This window comes from Panthera pardus, unplaced genomic scaffold (genome assembly GCF_024362965.1).
Source record: "Panthera pardus isolate Hobbes unplaced genomic scaffold, ASM2436296v1 HiC_scaffold_27, whole genome shotgun sequence".
Lineage (NCBI taxonomy): Eukaryota > Metazoa > Chordata > Mammalia > Carnivora > Felidae > Panthera > Panthera pardus.
In genome coordinates this window covers 99,566,838-99,586,769 of record NW_026526843.1, presented here as the reverse complement: position 1 = coordinate 99,586,769, position 19,932 = coordinate 99,566,838, and the positions used below count along the sequence as shown (strand labels likewise).

Here is a 19,932-nt window from a genome sequence, read left to right as displayed (position 1 = left end):
ATACATTCATTTCACTGACTTAATCTGCCAGGGCCTAAAAGGTGGCTTTTAACCCCTATGAATATGTTTATTAAATTCTTAATTGAGACCGTTGCACCAGGAAACCTTCAAGGCTTCTTTCGCTTCCCTCAGCAAGGGCTACAGCCTGGCTGCTCACAGTGTGGTCCAAGGGCCAGCAGCAGCAGCATCTGGGAATTGTTAGAAATGCGGAATCTCAGGCCCTCGTGCAGGGGAGGAGGGAAGGAAGGGCAGATAGAGAGGGAGAAAGAATCCCAAGCGGGTTCTGCACTAGTATGGAGCCCTTACACGGGGCTTGAATCAAACCCTGAGACCATGGACTGAGCCAAACCCAAGACTCGGATGCTTAACTGACTCAGCCACCCAGGTACCTCAAAAATTATTAATGATACTGGAAATCATGGGGATTCTAAGCTAAGCTTCCTGCTCCTTTCCGATAAAATGGATCATTTCCTAGAAAAGTGTAAATTACCAACACCTGACTGAAGAAGACAAGGCGACAGAACGGATACATGGCTGTAAAATACTAAGAAAGTCATATGAATAACCACCCTTCTAAAGGTAACGGGCCCACTTAGTTTCGTGGGTCAGTTCTACAAAACTCAAGAACAGAAAGTATTTTTTTCTACTTAAATTTTTGAGAGCATAAAAAATGATGGAAGCCTTCTTCCATGCATTCTACCAGGCTAGCACAACCCTGATATCCAAATCTTATAAAACCTTCTAAACTAATCTCATGGAAATAAATGTGGAAGTGCTCAATACAATTTTTGTGCAAGAAATACTAAAGTGTAAGAATATTAGATTTAAAGATTCATCCCAGAATCTTTAAATTGGGTGGCTGCCACATCCCAAAAACTTTTCCTAATAAAAACTCTTAACAATCCTAATATTATAAATTTCTTAACTTGAGAGCACCTACCAGAAATGTATAGTGAACATCATAGTTAATAGGGAAACTTGAACAACATTCTCATTATTGGTAGGAAGAAGACAAGAATGCTCATTATGTCTACAACAGTGTTCTGGAAAGCCTAGCCAGTGTAATAGGACATTAAAATGTAAGAAGTCATAAAAAATATTAGGAAAATAAAAAAATTATAATTTTCAGACAATATGAATCCAAGAGAACCAACCACAAAAATTATAAAACTAATCAGGAAACCCATAAAGGTGGCCACATGTACAGTAACAATACCTAAATCCTTAAAGCTTTGCTGCACATCAGAAATAACCACTTTAAAATGCAAGGGACCCGTACCACCCATCAATAAATATTTCTTGGATGAACCACAGAAATCTCTATAAAAAGAATACCCCACTCACAGTAGCAACGAGGATGATTTTTAAAAATCTCTTCTGGGGGCACCTGAGTGCCTCAGTCAGTTAAGCATCTGACTCTTGATTTCAGCTCAGGTCATGATGTCTCAATTGTGAGATCAAGCCCCACCTTGAGTTCCACGATGAGCATGGAGCCCGGTTAAGATTCTGTCTCTCCCTCTGCCCCTCTCCCCCGCTCTCATGCGTTCTCCCTAAAATAAAAAGAAAAAAACCTCCCATTAATATGTTTAAGAAGAAGTGTAAGAAAGATCTATTTTAGGAAAGAATACTGAAGGCCATGAAAGAAAATCTAAGAGTTGTACTGTGATGATGGATTTGAGAGTGAATGTTAAAAATGTATCAAATTGTACAGGGAATAGATTGGTGGCTGCCACAGGCAGGGAGGGTGGAGGGTGGGAGAAATGGGCGAAGGTTGTCAAAAGGTATAAAGTTCCACTTTTAAATAAGTCCTGGGAATATAATGCATGGCATGGTGACTCTAGTTCATAGTACCATATTGTATATTTGGAAGTTGCTAAAAGAGTAGATCTTGAAAGTTCTCATCACAGGAAAACATTGTAGCTCTGTGTGGTGATGGATATTAAGTCGACTTATCATGGTGAGCATTTCACAGTATATACAGATATCCAATCATTATGTTGTACACCTGAAACTAATATAACATGTCAATTAAAAAATAATCTTCAGACATACATCAGAAATGTATCAAATTAATTCATGGACTCAATACCAGACAATAATCTTAAGATATTTAATAATGCGGGCCGCCTGGGTGGCTCAGTCGGTTAAGCGTCCGACTTCAGCTCAGGACACGATCTCGCGGTCCGTGAGTTCGAGCCCCGCGTCGGGCTCTGGGCTGATGGCTCAGAGCCTGGAGCCTGCTTCCGATTCTGTGTCTCCCTCTCTCTCTGCCCCTCCCGCGTTCATGCTCTGTCTCTCTCTGTCTCAAAAATAAATTAAAAAAAAAGTTAAAAAAAAATTAAAAAAAAAAGATATTTAATAATGCATGACAAACTGAATTTCATGTTCGTGTGCATAGTTGGAAACATAGTGGCCAAAGGATAGTTGGGGGAAAAAATCAGGGAGGAATTTATCTTACCAGATTTAAAGTGTTCTTCTACTCTGATCTCCCCGCCCCCCCCTCAGCTCCTGGCAATGACCATTCCACTCTGTGAGTCTATGAATTCAACTACTTAGATAGCCCGTGTAAGGGGAATTACATAGTATTTGTCTTTCTGTGACTGGCTTATTTCCCCTTAGCATAATGTCCTCAAGGACCATCCATATTCTTGGAAACATTGCAGAATTTCCATATTTTTCAAGGCTGAGTATATTCTATTGTATGTTCATATCACATTTTCTTTTTGTCCAGGTCTTTAATATTCCAAAGTTGTCCACTCATAATCACATTGATAATCATAATCGAAGTTATCTTGGCTCTTGTGAATAGCGCTGTAATGAACACAGGAGTGTAGCTATCTCTTTGAGATCCTGATGTCCTTTCTTTTGGATAAATACCCAAAAGTGGGATTGCCAGATCACGTTGTTACAAGAATATATCTCAGGTCAAGTGTTCTTGACCATAGTAAGTGACCACACACTTTCCCTGGGCTTTATATGTTCCGGGTGTCTTAGGTCTGTGCGTCTTGCCTCATTCCTGACAGTGATGCCCTCTTCATGCCTTGTCTGTGCCACTATCCTGCACATGGGGAACATTCTGACCTCTTACCCCGCTCTAGGAAAATCAGCTTCTAGACTCCACTCAAGAGCGTGGTCTTTTCTGTCACAGTACCACAGAATGGCACAGGGAATCCTATGAAACTGTCATAAGCCCAATGAATAGACCAAGAATGGAGATAACTCTTTTGCTCCCGCACACCCGCCTAACCCCCACCACAAAACCAGCAGCTTCTCCACACTACTCCCCCTGAGTCAGGGGCTTGGTTGGGAGCTGGGGTGGGAGATGAGGGCTCAGGACCCTTTTTCATGTCTCACTAGCCTATGAACTCTTACCACTTCCCCTGTGGCTCTGCTCTGCCTTCAGCCTACACAGTCTAATCTACGCTTGAGTCAGAGTGGGTTCTCTCTGAGTTATCATCTTTAGTTTATGCTAGAATTAGACTTCTGATATTCCAAGAACAAGACTCTGAACCTTAAAGAGTTTTACCGTTTATGAGACCCTATATCTAGCAGAATGAAAGGAAAGGTGGGGCCAACCAGAGATACCAAGAGTGTGAAAGGTGAAATGAAATGGGGTCACTTAGGTCAGGGGTTTTAAAATGGAGCTGGGCCTTATGCGTGTCCTCACCAGGTGGATCCATGAACTTTTCAATGAGCCAAACCACAAATACTCCAAGGACTCTGCACAGACACCTGCAACTTGCTACAGTAAAAGACATTTGCTTAGTGATAGCCTTAGCAACCGGTTATGTTTAGCCAAGATTAGTTTTCTGCTGCCAGCAAGCAAAATTCTTTGTAACCAATATAAACAAACATTCCCTTTTTGTCTTGGAAAATCCTGGGCTTTTGCTACCTACTGGGACACCTAGTGAGTTGCTGCCCAAATCTGTGTACCCCAAATGGCAATTTTGACCCCACATAAATGCTTTGCTTAATTATTGCCTCCTGACAGTTTTAGGTTGACATGACTGAAAAAGATGTGGATGTAAATCCTAGAAAAAGCTTTAGGTTCTCCTCCACAACAAGTTTACATTCAGAGAAGGGGTTATTGGTGAATGGACGCTTGTGCTTTTACTCATTCTTCTGAATTTTTAAATGCTTTAGAGCAGTGATTCTCAAATTTTAGCCGGAATCAGAATCACTTGGAGGTCTTACTAAAACTCTGCTGGGCCCCAACCAATAATTTATTTGCATTTCTAACAAATTCCAATGGTGATGCCAATACTGCGGGTCTGGGAACCACACTTTGAAAACCATTACTTTCGAGCAAACTTAAAGTACTTTTGGTAGCTATAAATTACATACAAATTAAAAAATTAAAGCCCGTGATTCTTTAAGAGTTCTCGGTGAGACTACCCTGAAGAATGCCCCACTCCCTGATGCAGTACAGTAGTCTCCCCCTTATCTACGGTTCTCTTCTTGCTGTTGTAGGTGCCCGGGGTCAAGCATGGTCCTGAAGCAAGTGATCCTCCTTCTGATGAGTTGTACGAAGGTCAGTAGTAGCCTAATGTCACAATGCCTGTGTCATTCGGCTCACTTCATCTCACCACATAGGTGTCGTATCATCTCACATCGGGACAATAAGAAAGGTGAGTATAGTACACTTAATTACATTCAGATATTTTATTACGTTATGTTATAATTCTATTCTATTATCAGTTGCTAATCTCCTATGCCTAATTTATAAATTAAACTGTATCCTAGGTATATATGGGAAGGAAAAAACCAAGTATGTACAGGGCTTGGTACTATCCATGGTTTCAGGCACCCCCTGGCAGTCCCCCATGGATGACGGTGGACTACTGTAATTGTTCCCATGCTGCAGAGGGAACGGTCATGTGTGGTCTCTCTGTCCTCCACAGCAGCTCATGTATATGCTTGAACAAGCCTCCCCCATCTGGGAAGAACCTTCTCACTGCTGCCCATGGTGACTGAACTTCGTTGTGCTTAAATTATTTCTTTTCTATATATATTTTTAAAATTTCCTCCCGTGTCTTTGCAAAAGAGAAACAGAAATGTGATGAGGCAGTGAGGAGACATTAAAACTTAAAAAAGAAAATACCTGAATAGATAGATTCCTTGCATTCCCTGGTCAATTTCATCAGTATGATCCATTTGTTCTAGATATTTCATGAACTCTTACCAGTTTTCTCTCCTTTTTTTGGAGGGGGGGGCAGGAGACGTGAGTCTCCTCATAGCTGGTATAACTATAGAATGTCTTTGTAGAACTTTTCAGTGTGTTTTGCAAGTGGCATTACTTTTGTCCTCAAATGTTAGTATCTTGCATTTTTCCTATAACGTGTGTAGTTCATGTTTTTGTTTTTTTTTGTTTTTTTTGAAAAGTTACCTTAGAGACCTGGCCTGGTTTCTATCCCTTATGACTTTCTCGTTTGCCTTTTGTGTCTCTGTACAGTGCTGGATTTGGCTACGATTCTTAAACTTCCTGTTGTTGTTGCTATTTTTTAATATTCTGGCAGATAGAATCTTGTGTTGGGGGGGAATTGCTTCAGTGGATTAATGCCTCCACCTGCTATTTTCCCTTGGCTGGGTGAACCTAACCAGTAAATTCACTCTTTTCACACAATTTTATTTGCTCACATAGCCAATTGAGTATTCCAAGTATATGGAATATATTCATACCAATTTCTTCTTAGGCTTCTCTTCTAGCATGACGGGGACTTTCTGTCACAGGTATTTTCGTTCCATATTAGCTTTCATTGCTGTTTTGTCTGTTCTACTTTTGGGTATGTTCGCTCCAGACGCCTCGAGCCTATCTCTGCCTCCTTGCTTGTTTTGCAGCAAAAGTGAATAGCAGCCCTAAAGTGCTGGAGTCTTAATGTGAATGTATTTTAATGAAGACTTCGTATGTAGGCTGATGAGAATGTCTCATTTAGACTGGCTTCTACAAACTCTTTTATTTTAATCATGGTCGTGGAGTGGCATGTTGTTTCACGCTGATGCAGATGCACTCTTTGGAGGCAAATAATAACCAAGAGGACTTAGTATTTTCACGCAGGACCTTGCATTAGCGTCTTTTAACCCTTTCACAACTGCTTTTCAGGCCCAGAATTGTCCTTAGAGGTATATACCCAGCAGAAGTGCAAATATGTCTTCACCAAATACTAGAATGTTCGGAATAGCAATATTTGTTACAATCCAAAGCCAGGGCCTGTCCAAGTGCTCATCCGCAGGAGAATGTGTAAGTGTAGTGCCGTCACATAATGGAACATCACATGGCAATTCCAGTAAACCAAGGCAATAGTGTGGATAAATCTTACCACTGAAGTAGTGTGTAGAAGAAACGAGTCAGGAAGAAAACCAGTCACAAAAGACTATATGTTTTTTGGTGCCCTTTAAATTAAGTTGAAAAACAGGCCAAACTCATCGGTGGTTAGTGGTTACCCTTGGGAAGTGGTTTAGTGACTAGAAGAGAGCACAAGGGAGTCTTCTGGGAGCCAGAAATTAGCCTTTTGTCAGTCTGGGTGCTGTTGACGTGGTTGTGCTGTTTTGAAAGTTGAGTGAATTGTCTAATTATGATTCATGCATTTTCCTGTGCACGTACAATATGTATCCGTAAAAAGTGAAGAAGGATCTAAAAGAAAAGCACTTCATCCTACGCTATTTATTCATGGTCTGTCCTGTTTTTAAAAACCTTTTTCTTCCCCAAACCCACTCTGTTTTTCTCTTTTTAGGGGACAGTTCTTCATGTTTCTCTCACGTTTCTGTACATCTTGTGAATAGGCACTAGGTGCATTGGTGCGTTTTGTTCTGGGCTCTCTTTTCAAGGTAGTTTGTGTAGCCAACGGTCTTAGACAATAGAGATGGTGTCTCCCTCTAGGGAAGAGGGAAGAAGATTCCTCTGCCTTTAAGAATAGTAAAGATGCCATCTTCCTCAGGGCAAAGTTTGGGCAGGCTTGCTATCAACCTTCTGTAAAAGGTTGGAAGTTCCTCCTCTGGGGTTGCCCTCTCCAAACACAGAATCCACCTGCAGTGCTCCACATTGCCCTCAGGAGACCTGGGAGGGAGCAGGGGGACCTCACACACATATGACGCTCGTGACACCTGCTGTGCTGTAACAGAGTCCTTTGTTTCTGATTCAGGAGTCTCCTGTCTTTTGCCAACATCCGTGACACTGCATCAGGCTGCCCAGTTAGTTCACAAGGGTCCTCGACCCTCTTCTCACCCAGCGACTCATGTTGGGTTACGTGGCTGTTATTTCATAGCCCTTACTATGTTATATGGACCCGATCATTACAATAAATCAGTTACTTGTAATAAAGCCATAGTAGTCAAAATAACACGAGTTAATACTTATTGAGTACGTACTGTGTGTGAGACACCATGGTAAAGGATGTACATACATGCATTGTTACTGTACTGTCGGTGATCCATAAAATAGGTTTGTTTTCTTTTGGTTTTTGGATGAGGAACCTGAGGTTCACAGATAAAGTAACTCATCATACATCGAGCAACTCGTTAATGACTGACCTGAGATTTAAGCCCAGTTGCTCTGATGCCAGAGCCCATACTCTTAATTCTGTGGTCTAATATATAGGACAAGTTGAGGTCACTGTAGAGAGGAGTATCACATCTTAATTACCTGGTTTGGTGGAACTGGTTAAAATCACTACAAACAGGCAAGTTGAAAAGAAACTGTTTGTTAAAACCATTTTTGGAAGTGCCACAGCTTCACCGTTACGGAAGCCTGCACTCCTACCAGCGCGTAGGTGTTCTCCCACAAGACACTGGTTCTGAAAAATATTCTCTTGTAGAAAGAGTCATCTCTAATAGCTTCTTCTTCTTATGCGCTAGAGTGTTTTAATCAAAGGGGTGGTCTGGACCACCAGTCCAGCATATACATGGAAGGTTCTTGTTGTTTTAGGGTCCACCTAGAACCAGAATAGACTAAATAGGCAATCATGTGCACCCAGAAAATCTCCAAGCAGGGCAAGATCTTCATCTTCACTCCTTTTTAGCACCTGGTGTTTTTCTATCACCAGGATCTAAAGAATGTGTTTTTCTTTGTAAAGAAAGAAAAAATCAAATCTAAATGTAATTCTTCTATGTCTCCATTGAGCTTTTCGACAAGAAACCTGCAAGTCAATACAAAGCAAGGGAAAAGAGGATATTTGGTTGGCTGTTTTATGCTCACAATTAGTTGATGTCAGATAAATCGTGTTCTTAGACGAAAATTTATCAAAGCAAGGTAACAACTGTCTCTGTGACAGAATTAACCACATAAAAACTGAAGATACATTCTCAGTGGCCGGGGAAGGACTCTCGGTGAGGATTTCACATGCTTCAGCTGGGAACAACCAAGACAAAATCTACCACTGGGTCTTTCTTGTGTATAAGATAGATGTTCTGATAGGAGTGTAGCTGCATATACTGCAGTTCTCAGAAATCACAGACAAGAAATACACTTACCGAGGGCAAGAAACATGCTGACAGGCAAAAGCTACTTTTACATAAAAGGTGGAACGCGCAGTAAGGGAGGTCCAGGTGGTGGCAGGATTCTCTCCCACGCCCCTCCCCAGGCCCTGCTGCTTGCCAGATTCATTTAGTTCAGAGAAACCAGGCAGTTGAGGCTACGGGGAGAATCGTGGAAGCGAGACCTATTTTCAGGATGCAACCTGGCTTCATGGCAGCTGATGAGAATGATGGCACGGTGAATACAGCTGTACGTGAATGCTGTCCCTTCCCTCCTCGCCCGCAAGGACCCTTGCAATTAGCTGGCCAGAAGAACCATACACATAAGACAACGAAAATAAAAAAGGAAATGGCACAGCATCAAGACAAAAACAACAGGAGAAAAACAAAAACAATTTTTTGAATTCTATTTTTGATATTTTTAGTTACAGACTATAGCATACTCACCAAAAAGTGCACAAAACAAGGACACGCTGCTCAATGATCGATCCCAAAACAAACGTCCACGTAACCACCTCCTTAGTCCAAGAAGTGGAACATGGCTGCAAATGAGGACACCCTCATTTTCTCTCGCTGTGACTGTCTTTCTTTCTCTCCAAGATAACTATTAACCTGCCCTGTATGGCAATTCCTTCCTTGTATTTCATCATAGTTTTTCAATCTGTTAATGAATTCTTAAACACTGTAGCATAGTTGGAAGGTTTTCTTCGGTGTTATTTAAGTGGAATTCTGTGGCATTTATTGTTTCATGCTCAGCATTATGTCTGTGAGAGTCATCCACGTTGGCATGTGTAGCTGCGGTTTTTTATTTTCAAGGAGTTCAACTGCTGGGTCACAGGGAATGTGCATCCTCATCTTTAGTATATGATGCTGGGCCGTTTTCTCTGCCCGGTGGAAAACTGGTCAGTTTATCCACAGCAGTATTTGAGAATTCCAGCTTCTGCGCATCCTCACCTTCTCTTGGTGTTACCATTCTTTTTCATTTTAGCCATTCTGCTGGGTGACTAACGATAACATACCGTGTTTCCCTTGCATTCCGCTGATGATTCATGAGTCTTAATTTCTTTGATAGTTTCATTGGCTATTATGTAATCCTGGTTTGTGAAGTACCCATTCACTTACCTCACTCATGTTTCTATTGGGTTGTCTCTCTTTTTCTTAATGATCTCTAGTGGTTTTTAAAATACTGTATATTCAAGATAAGAGCCTTTGTCAGTTACACGTACTGGAAATACCTTCTGCCACGACTTTGCTTGCCTTTCTACTCTCTTAACGCTCTGGGGGAACCTCGCCGCCATCCGACTACCCGAAGACTTTTGTGTTGCGAAGGAGTCCGAACAAGCACATGCAAAGGCTACGTGGACAGGTGTTTGATGAGCCTCAGCGTTCCAGCCATCCCCGTGCAGACAGCAGACATGCGAATGAAGAAGCCATCTTAGATATTCCAGCTCCAGCAGGTGTGACGTGGAGCAGAACAAGGGAACACGGCCAGCAGCCACAACAGAGACCTCAGACACAGGGCCTACACTGAGCCATTGCTGGCCTCTCTAGCCATTCAGACCACCCAGCGAAGCTCCCAGTCGCTGTGGAATGAAAACTACTTGTCCCTGCCCAAATTCGTGACCCATGAGATCTCAAGCATAGTAAGTGTTGTCTGATGCCACTAAGTTTGGAGGGGGGTGTTAGGGAGTGACGGATAATTGGACCAGAAGGTTCCATGGGGGCTGAAATGGAGCGAGACCCTAAAAGATTGGAATAAAAGTGCAGGAATAGAAGGGTTCTCAGGAAAACACAGGAGCCAAGTTGGCGAATGAAGAATAAACGTCGAGTCTTTTGGTGTTAGTGACGTGACCCTGCCAACAGGGTGGAAGGATTATTTTAGTATAAATGTGGCAATGCCTTCTTCACCCTTTCCTGGTTAGAGAAAACAAAGAGAAACGAAAATGAAGATGTGGTAGTTGTCTCTCATGGTGAGAAAAATATTATAGAACTTACGGATGTTTCACTGTGAAGAATCTAAAGTCACCACTCCTGGGAGGGATCCAAAGCCCTGACTGGGGCCACCTTTAGAACGAAAAAGGAGAGACAGGAGACGGTATGACCTCCTAGATGTTTATCCTGGATATGCCTAGATATACCTGGTATATACTAAACGAGTGACTCCCTGGGAAAAGACTCTGCTTTGTTTTTATTCCTCTCATCATAGATTCGCAACTAGTGTATATCCATTAGCAGCAAGTTAATAGTGAGACTACTCTCTGGAAATGAATTTTACCTAGAAGCTCTCCCAAGATTTACCAAGTTGCTTCACAGAGTTGCATTAACTTAGCTAGTGAGAAGGATCAAGTTACGAAAGACCTTGAAATCATGGAATGGGTGTCGAGATGTAATTTTGGAAGGAAATGAGAACTTCTAGTTTGTCGAAGGGGTTGTAAGTATATGCTCTAAACATAATTCCCATTTACCTTTGGTGAGGGAAGGAAGGATTTCTCCAGATGGGTTTCTGGAGTGTAGAACTGGGTAAAAAATCTCACTGGTGAAGTTGGCAGCAGAGCATGGCCAAGAACAGCATAAAGAGACAATGACGATGGGACAAAGTTGCTGTTTCACCGTGTCCCATCCTTTTCATTTCTCAACCTTGAAAATTGCCTCTGAAGCCGTAAGTGGAATGAGATGGTGATTTGAAGGAGAGTGTATGATAACTGCATGCTCCAACTGTGAAAAATAGCACAAAAAAATGGTGGAGCCCAAACTAGACGGTGCATATTGACTTTTGTTGTCTGCATCGTGTATGATAGCTTATCTCATAATGCTGGCATTTTGAACTCCAGTAAATAAAAACTTTCTGAACCAAGAAGACTGTATTTTTATTCTTAGTGATACATAACTTCAGGTATCTTTAGAGGAAAGGAGAACATACTGGAGTTCAATAATAAAATGTTTATTATAGCACCGAATGTGAAAATGCCTCAGCAATAGTTTTAAAAAATGCATGACGAGAATGCATGGCCCTTCAGTGCACTGATAATAAATAAGTAAATTAAGCCCAGAGGCAGAAAAGCCCAACTGGATTCTGTAGTCAAGATATGACCAAAAATAATGATTCATAGAATGGAAAGTTAGACTCTAGGTCATGTATATATTTCTTCCTCTGAAATCTTTAGTCCTTCTTCTTGATCAAATTAATACCTTGATATGCATGTAGAAAAAACATTTTTTTTTATTTCTTTGCTAATTCTTTATTGTGACAAATAGTACATTTCATGTATAAATGGTGGATTCTGAGCTGTCATTCTAACTAATTTTTAGCATCGGGAAATCTGGAGTTTGAAACTTGTTTGCTTTTTTTCTCTTAATGTGAAAATTTCATCTCTGAAAGTGCACAGTATTTCCGATGTCGACACTGATATGGTATAATGTATTGAAAGTGTTTTGAAAGCCATAATTTATGACATTAAAATAGTAGTGCTAATGTCATTGATGTCGATGATGATAAAAGCTTTATCGGGTACACTTAGACTTGCCTATTAAAAGCCACATATCCCTAGATGTTAAATAGAAAGAAAAACTGTCATTTTTTCTATTGAAAAAGGAAAACAAAGACTTTCCCTGGCCGTGGTCTTTTAACATAGGCTGTTTTCTTTATAATAGTATGTCAGCCCATATTTATTGAGATCTGCTGCATGTAGAATTCATATCTTGCTGTTGGGAAGAATTCAAAGAACTCGTAGTGAAGTCTTTGCACAGGAAGAATTTATCTTCTAATGGGAAAAAGAACAGTTTCACGTACCTAACACGTATGTGAAAGTGTGTGTGTGTATTAAATTATGTACATACCTCATCGTACGTTTCTCACCCACACATCCACTTTCTCAGTGATTTATTTAGTAGGGGACTGGCAAAGTATGGCCCAAGGACCAATCCAGCCAACAGCCTGTTTTTGTATGGTCCTTGAGCTAAGAAGGTGTTTTTGGTTTGTTTGTTTGTTTGTTTTTTACATTTTTAAAGGATTGTTTTAAAAAAAGAAACAGAATATGCAGTATATATAGTACATGTCCCACAAAGCCTTAAATATTTACTCTCTGTCCCTTTACAGGAAAAAATTTGTTGGCCTTTGATTTAGAGTAATCTATGAAACTATGAAGTTTTGCTAAATCAGGGAGACCAGAATTCTCTGGCATTAGTGTGAGAGTGCATACAGAATGAACTTTACCCACACTGGACAAAACTTGAATAAAGATACCTCCTGTTTGTACTCCGGTGGCCTTCAAAGTCCTTCCTGTATGAGAAGCAAAACCATGTCCTGAAGTCATATTTATTACTACAGCAAGCCTTATGTGTTGATTCCCCTGCAGGTGTGTAAATCTCCTGTCATCTCTGTGGTATAGACTATTCAAGTCAATAAGTAACTTCAGGTCTCCACTCTGTCTTTCTGTCGCTGAGCTTCTTTTCAATGTTTGCATTCTCTTTATAAAATGTGCCCGTAAGGACCTTGGGTGCTCACTTGGCAACAATTTAACCTTCTGTACTCGATTCCATGGCTAATTGTGACATTTCTGCTGATTGAAGTTGCCATTGGATGTGACAGAAAAGACCTATATTTTCCCAACATTTCTTTGGCTTTTGTACTAGAAATCTGCCTTTTGATTCAGAACTGCAGCTGGAATTTGCAGTGTGTGACTCAGCCGTTTGGTTTATGTTCTTGTCAGTGCCTTTGTGGGAACGTGTCATTTCATTTCTGCTTCAAAAGCATTCTTTATGGGAGTTTCTACTGGCATTAAAAAAAATTCCTTGCATCTCACTAGCACCCCAATCCTCCAGCAGCTTTCAGCCCAGTGATGTAATATTAACTTGTTCTCTGGTTTAGCATTTGGAGAGAGAGGGAGAGAGGGAGAGAATATGTCTGTGTGTTCATACATTTTCTTTTTCTTTTTTTTTTAATTTTTAATGTTTATTTTTGAGAGAGAGAGAGAGAGAGAGAGAGAGAGAGAGAGAGAGAGCAAACACTAGTGGGGGAGGGGCAGAGATAGAGGGAGGCACAGAATCCAAAGCAGGTTCCAGGCTCTGAGCTGTCCGCACAGAGCCCAATGCGGGGCTTGAACCCACGAACCGTGACATCATGACCTGAGGCAAAGTCAGATGCTTAACCAACTAAGCCACCCAGGCGCCCCTCATGCATTTTCTTCATGAGTCTTTCTAGTCACTCTGCACAATTTTAAGGGATGCCACTGTTACCTAGTGGAATGGCTATCTGGGAAGTCCCTTCTTGGGTGTGGCCCATACATGACCTTTGGTGCAGTGATTGGAATGTATGTCTTTGATTTTTATTCAACTCTAGTGGACCAAGTAGTCAAATGTATGAATAAATTACATATTATACATATCTATAAATTCTCTCTGCCTTGCTTTCCTCATATATTAAATGGGGACAGTAATAGAACCTAGCTCGTAGGTGTGTTGGGAGAATCAAATGAGATAATTCATCAGTTGCCTAGCTCAGTGCTTGGCACAAAGTAAGCACTTGATAAATGTTCATACCATTATTGTCACCATTATTATGTCTTTACTCTGACACAACATTCCCTTGAGGATTTGTTTACTCATCCCACAGATACTCGGTGACTACCATTTTGCCAGGCACTATCTTGAACGCTGGGTTATCAAACATACTCTTTGAACCTTACTGAAAATTGAACAGGTTTGCATTGAACACACATGTGATCAGGTGTCTGATAGATGCCTGAGTCCGTGGTATGGAGGACATGCCAGGTCACTGAGCTGATTTAAGTCTAAGTGATTGTTCTTATCTCCGAGAGCAAACCCTTGGACTGGCTGTAACTGCTTCCATTGACCTATTAGTAATCTCTCCGCAGGCAGACTCCTCATTCCAGCGTGTTATCAGTGAACCACATGTGTTCTTCTTCGGACTTTCTATATGTGCCACTCTGTCTGTGACCACAGAATCCCCACACCAGCTTGCCACAGATACGGGGATAAGCGTTCCAGAAATGTGAGGCGAGGTCACTTCACAGCTGCTGACACCAGAGATGGCCTTTAGGAGTCCCTCGGGCAGCGGCTGTAGATTTCCCTTGGCATATATACTCCTTTCAAGAATAGAACTGTACGTGTTGGTGGTTTCAGCAGAATCCTTTGATAAATTCTATGGCTTCTACTAGTGATGTAGTCCTATGAGTGTCTCAGATTCTCCAACAAGACGTAACTCAGGCAGACGGAGGCACTTGCGGAGATACCTGACATCTTCCCATAGATGTGGTGGCCTCCTTAGGAGAACCTCCATAAAAACTTTTTTATGACTTTCATCATAGCTGTAATAGCTGATTTAAATCCCTTGTCTGCTGGAGTTGCTGGCAGCCATGTTCCTGCCACATAGAGAAACCTGAAAATGTAGAGCCAGCCCACAGATACCCAGACGCCTCCCCACGTCCTGGAATCAGGAACAGGAGACAAACAGAAAGGACTCTTGGGAGGAGTGAATCCCTGCTTCTGTCTCGAGGTTCCAAGGGGTGCCAGGACCCCTGCAGTTCTCCCATTCTGTGCACCCCCCACACTGTTTGTACCTCAATCCTTACTTTGACTTAAGCTGCTTCCAGTTGTGTATCTGTGACTTAAAACCTAAAGACTTCTGTCTAAAACCCTCTCCATTATCTCTGTCTCCGTTTTTAAAAATTCCCACGACTGAATTCTTTATTTTCTGGAATAGGTTACAAACCCTAAAATTACAGTTCCCTTTTTGAATAAAAAATAAATAAATAAGAAAAGGTGAAAAAAATGCCACTTCGTCAGGCGTTTGCTCACCTCCTCCCCCTGGTCAGAAGCCTGCATTCTCCACATGCACGGGGGGACATGAGGCCCAAACCTTGGCACCCTCTAAGACCCCAGATGGGATCTGGCTGACAAATGTTTTGTTTCCTCGTGATCAAAGTATTGAGGGGTGAGTCACTCATGGTAATTCTCAGTGTTGGACAAGGAGGCTCTGAGTCTAAGTCTGCCAGAGAGATACTCAGAGAAGGAGGTGTAGTTTAAAGAAATATAGGTGACAAATTTAGCTGGAAGAAGGGCCGTCTCCCTTTTTTAGAAGATGACCACGCTCCTGAAGATGACTCAGTGGATCGGAGATTGTCCTCAGGGCAACCTTGGGAAGCACGTGCTGCAGATAGCAGGGCCACGTGAGGGAAAGAGCCTGGATTACTGAGTCAGCACGAGAGGAGAGTCATTCCCTTCCAGGACACTTGGACTGAACAGGGACAGACTGGCTCCACAGAAAATCCTTGAAATTTTAAGGTATTGCCAGTTCCAAATGACATCTTCTGAATTCTTACAATTGAAAACCAGGTCTCTTAGTTCCTACTGTTGGTGAGTTACTATTTTCTCCCATTACTCTGCCTTCCCTGCACTCACCAGAGACAAATGAGGGATGGAATCTTCAGGGAGGGAGATGATCCCTGTGACCTTGGTAAGCAGGGTCAGGCTTCCATGTTGCAGAAGGAGACTTAAAATCAACAGAATGAGCCTCACCCTGTCATGTGGGCACACTAATACTCTACTGCAGTAGGCTTCACCGTTAGGCCCTGCCATACTCTTGAACAAAGGCATATTAGTATGGGACTGATCTGACCTGCGTTTGTTGTAAGGCCAGGTGGAGCCTGTTTTCTGGCCAGAGTTCATTGGCTGAACTCCTTTGACTTTAATCAGCCCTTTCCACATCTCCAAATGCTATTTATGTAGTGAACAGAGAAAAATTAGACCGTATGAGTACCATTTCACAGAATGTAGCCGGTCTCCCCTTCCTCCTGGCCCCACCGATATTCTGTCTTCTTTGCCAGGCACTTATTTGGCTTAGAACCAGAACGTTCGACAAGATTCTGTGTGGTCAGATGTGGCGTACAGGATACTGGCAGTCTGAAGCAGAGCTGCAGTGCCCTTTGGAGCCATGGTGGCCTGCTGGTTTCCATGAAAATGTCTTTCTAGCTGATCCTGGAGCAACTGTATGGTATTTTGATGGTGTCTCCCAAATATTTGAGTCAGACTCCATTGTATCTTTACGTTTTCCTGGGAGATTCTTGTATATGCTGCCATAATGTTTTTATGATAAAGAGAAGATATATTTTAAGGAAGAGAGAGGAGCCAACCAAGAGATTTTCTGCCAAGGTTGAAGAATGTCATGAATTCACTTTAACAATTAAACTGTTTACACAGACCTGTGAAGCCTACAGGTCACCTGCAGAGGAAGCTAGTCCTCTGAAGTTACAAGCTGTATTTGGTAGCATTTCAGAAAAAATAGGAACAGGCTCACCTCTTCACTTGGGGACTTTTGTGCACACGCCTGTGCACATACACACACACACACACACACGTAAGCTCCCTATACTTTGATATAGGGGGATGATAGCTTGTTTTCAAGTTTAGACACAGTTGCTCAAAGAATCATCATAATCCCTCCAATTCCAAGTTGCCGAAACCAGAAAACATCTTAAGAGCAATCAGAAGAATGTAAACCATATTCAGAGTGAAATACTGTATGGTTAAAACTTACTTGTCTTTAGGAAAACCTAAAATTGATTTCCCAAGAAGCTTCATAATGGACTGAAAGAAACTGAAAGAAAATGAGACAACCACACAAATTCTTGAAAACTCAGAATTTAAATTACTGAATCAGATTTTAAATAGGAGAGCCAATTAAAATCCCTGGTAAGTACAGTATCTAGTCTTGTGGTCAGTCTGTATCGACTGCCTTTTCTCTCCAGTATGGGTCATATTTTTCGGCTTTTTCATGTCTCGTACCCTGGGCATTATGAATAATAGTATGTACAGACTCTGGATTCTGTTATGTTCCCTCAAAGACTGTTGATTTTTAACTTTAGTAGGCAGTTAACTTGTCTGGATTAGAACTCCAAACTCTGCCCTGTTGTGAGAAGCAATTGAAAATTCTTATTTTCATTTTCAGGGAATCAAAGTAAGTCATGAAACTATAAAATTCTTTTATAGAATGTCATTGTCAATTAAGGGTAATACATTACATAGAGTCAGAATTACTGATGTTTGCAGATTCACTTTTGGAGGCAAATGGTACCAACTAAAAAATCAAAGTCACTTTACTTTTTCTACTTCATTAAAATGGTGAAGATACATTTTTCTTGGCAGACAAGTTAAAAATGTGAAATTATGTATACAAGTGTATTAAAAGCAGTGAAGAAAGAGGCAACTTTTTCTCAGTATAACATTTTAAAACTGCATTTTAGATATAGAATGATTAGGTACTAATAAAAGGCTAGACTACTTGAATGATTTCTATACCTGTGATAATTAACATCTTTCTCACTATGAAAAGTTGATTCCCTATAACCCATAAATAAATATATCCTCCAAAAATAGAATAATTTTAACAGATGTATGTCTGGCTGGAGAAATCTAAAGGCAGAAATAAGAACAAAAATAAACTTTAAAAAAAAAGCCTTACGTTTTTGTATTGGTTTAAGACTTACAAAAATGTTTCAAATACATTATTTCTGGTGGTTTTTCATGATTATCCTATGCAATAATGGCAGCAGATATATTCTTCCAGGTAAAAATCTGAACCGTAGGAAAGTTAAGTAATTTGCTTAAGCTCTAAATGCACATGGAGGGATAGGATTAAAACTCAATTCATGACCAAATTTTCAATGCTCTTCTAACAAAAAACTTAACCCATTGCTTTATCTTTTTAAGGTTTTAAACTGAAGTATAGTTGGCATATTAGTTTCAAGTAAATAACCTACCGATTCAGCAATTACATGTTACAAAATGCTCAACCATAAGTGTAGTTACCATCTGTCACCATATAAAGTCATTACAATATTATATTAACTATATTCCCTATGCTGCACCTTTCACCCCCATGATTTACTCATTTTATAAATGGAAATTTGTACCTCTTCATCCCCTTCCTATTTTTCCTAAAATATCCCCCTGTTTTCTGGCCACTGTTAGTTTTGTTCCCTATACTTTAGAGTCTGTTTCTTTTTGTGTTTGTCTTTTAGATTCCACATATAAGTGAAATCATGTGATAGCTATGTTTCTTTGTCTGACTTAATTCCCTTAGCATAATACACTCTAGGTCCATCTATGTTGTCACAAATGGCAAGATTTCATTCTTCTTTATGGCTGAGTAATATTCCATTATGTATATATACAATGAATGTGCATCTTTATCCAGTCATCTACCAGTAGACACTTAGGTTAGGTTAGGTTAGATTTTTGTTCCCCTCCCCCCCCCCCCCCCCCCCCGCCCCGGGACAAATACCCAGAAGTGGAATTACCAGATCCTATTGTACTCCTATTTTTAGTTTTCGACAGTGCCCGAGGCTTGCCTTTTCTCTGCAACCCACCAACACTTGTTTTTCTTATTTTTTGACACTAGCCATTCTCACTGGTCTGGGGTGGTATCTCATTGTGGTTTTGATTTGCATTTTCCTGATAATTCGTGATTTATCACGTAGGATACAGTATTGCATCTGAGGTAAGATTCATTACGCTTCCTTGTTAAATGACCCCCCAAAGATGCTTTAAATTTGGTCATTAACATCACTTTAGCAGGGTTGAGATTAAGACCTTTTGTATATCCCCACATTTACATCACAGCTTCTTTAATGTGATGGTTTTAGGAGAGTAGAATTAAAGCAGGCCCATTTCTAAGGGAAAGAAGCATCTTTTTAAAAAGTTTTTTTTTTTTAATTTATCCTTGAGAGAGAGAAAGCGAAAGAGTGAGAGAGTAGGGGAGTGGCAGAGAGAGAGAGAATCCCAAGCAGGCTCTGCAGGGTCAGTGCCAACTGTGATGTGGGGGCTCGAACTCATGGAATCGTGAGATCATAACCTAAGCCAAAATCAAGAATGGGATGCTTAGTCTGAGCCACCCAGATGCCCCAAGAAGCATTTTCTTTTACAATTACTTCATTATTTTTTATTTATCCTATTTTTAAAATTCCAGTGTAATTAGCCTACAGTAGTTTTAGGTGTAGAATACAGTGGTACAACAATTCCATACGTTACTCAGTGCTCATTGCAGTAAGTGTACTCTTAATCCCTTCACCTATGACATCCAACCCCCACTTCTCTGGCAACCACCAGTTCTCTGTATTTAAGAGTCTGTTTTTTGTTTCTCTTTTTTCTTTGTTTTGTTTCTTAAATTTCACGTATGAATGAAATCCTATGGCATTTGTCTTTCTCAGAATTATTTCACTTAGCATTAAATCCCCCTAGATACATCCATGTTGCTGTAAATGGCAACATTCCATTCTCTTTTGTGGATGTGTAATATTTCATCATACACACACACACACACACACACATACATACCTGTGTGTGTGTATATATATGTGAATCTCACATCTGTATACCACATCTTTATTGACCTATGGATGGACACTTGGGTTGCTTCCATATCTTGGCTATTGTAAATAATGCCGC

General features: G+C 40.8%; 1 protein-coding gene across 1 annotated transcript in view; it reads left to right on the top strand.

The window, feature by feature from the left end:
• The first annotated feature begins 4,474 nt into the window (after nt 1–4,474).
• Nucleotides 4,475–19,932, top strand: part of LOC109249374 (melanoma-associated antigen B3) — a 135,139-nt gene continuing 119,681 nt past the window's right edge. Inside the window, 1 exon segment of the mRNA XM_053891740.1 lies at nt 4,475–4,628. The gene's annotated coding sequence lies outside the window, so the exon portion shown is untranslated.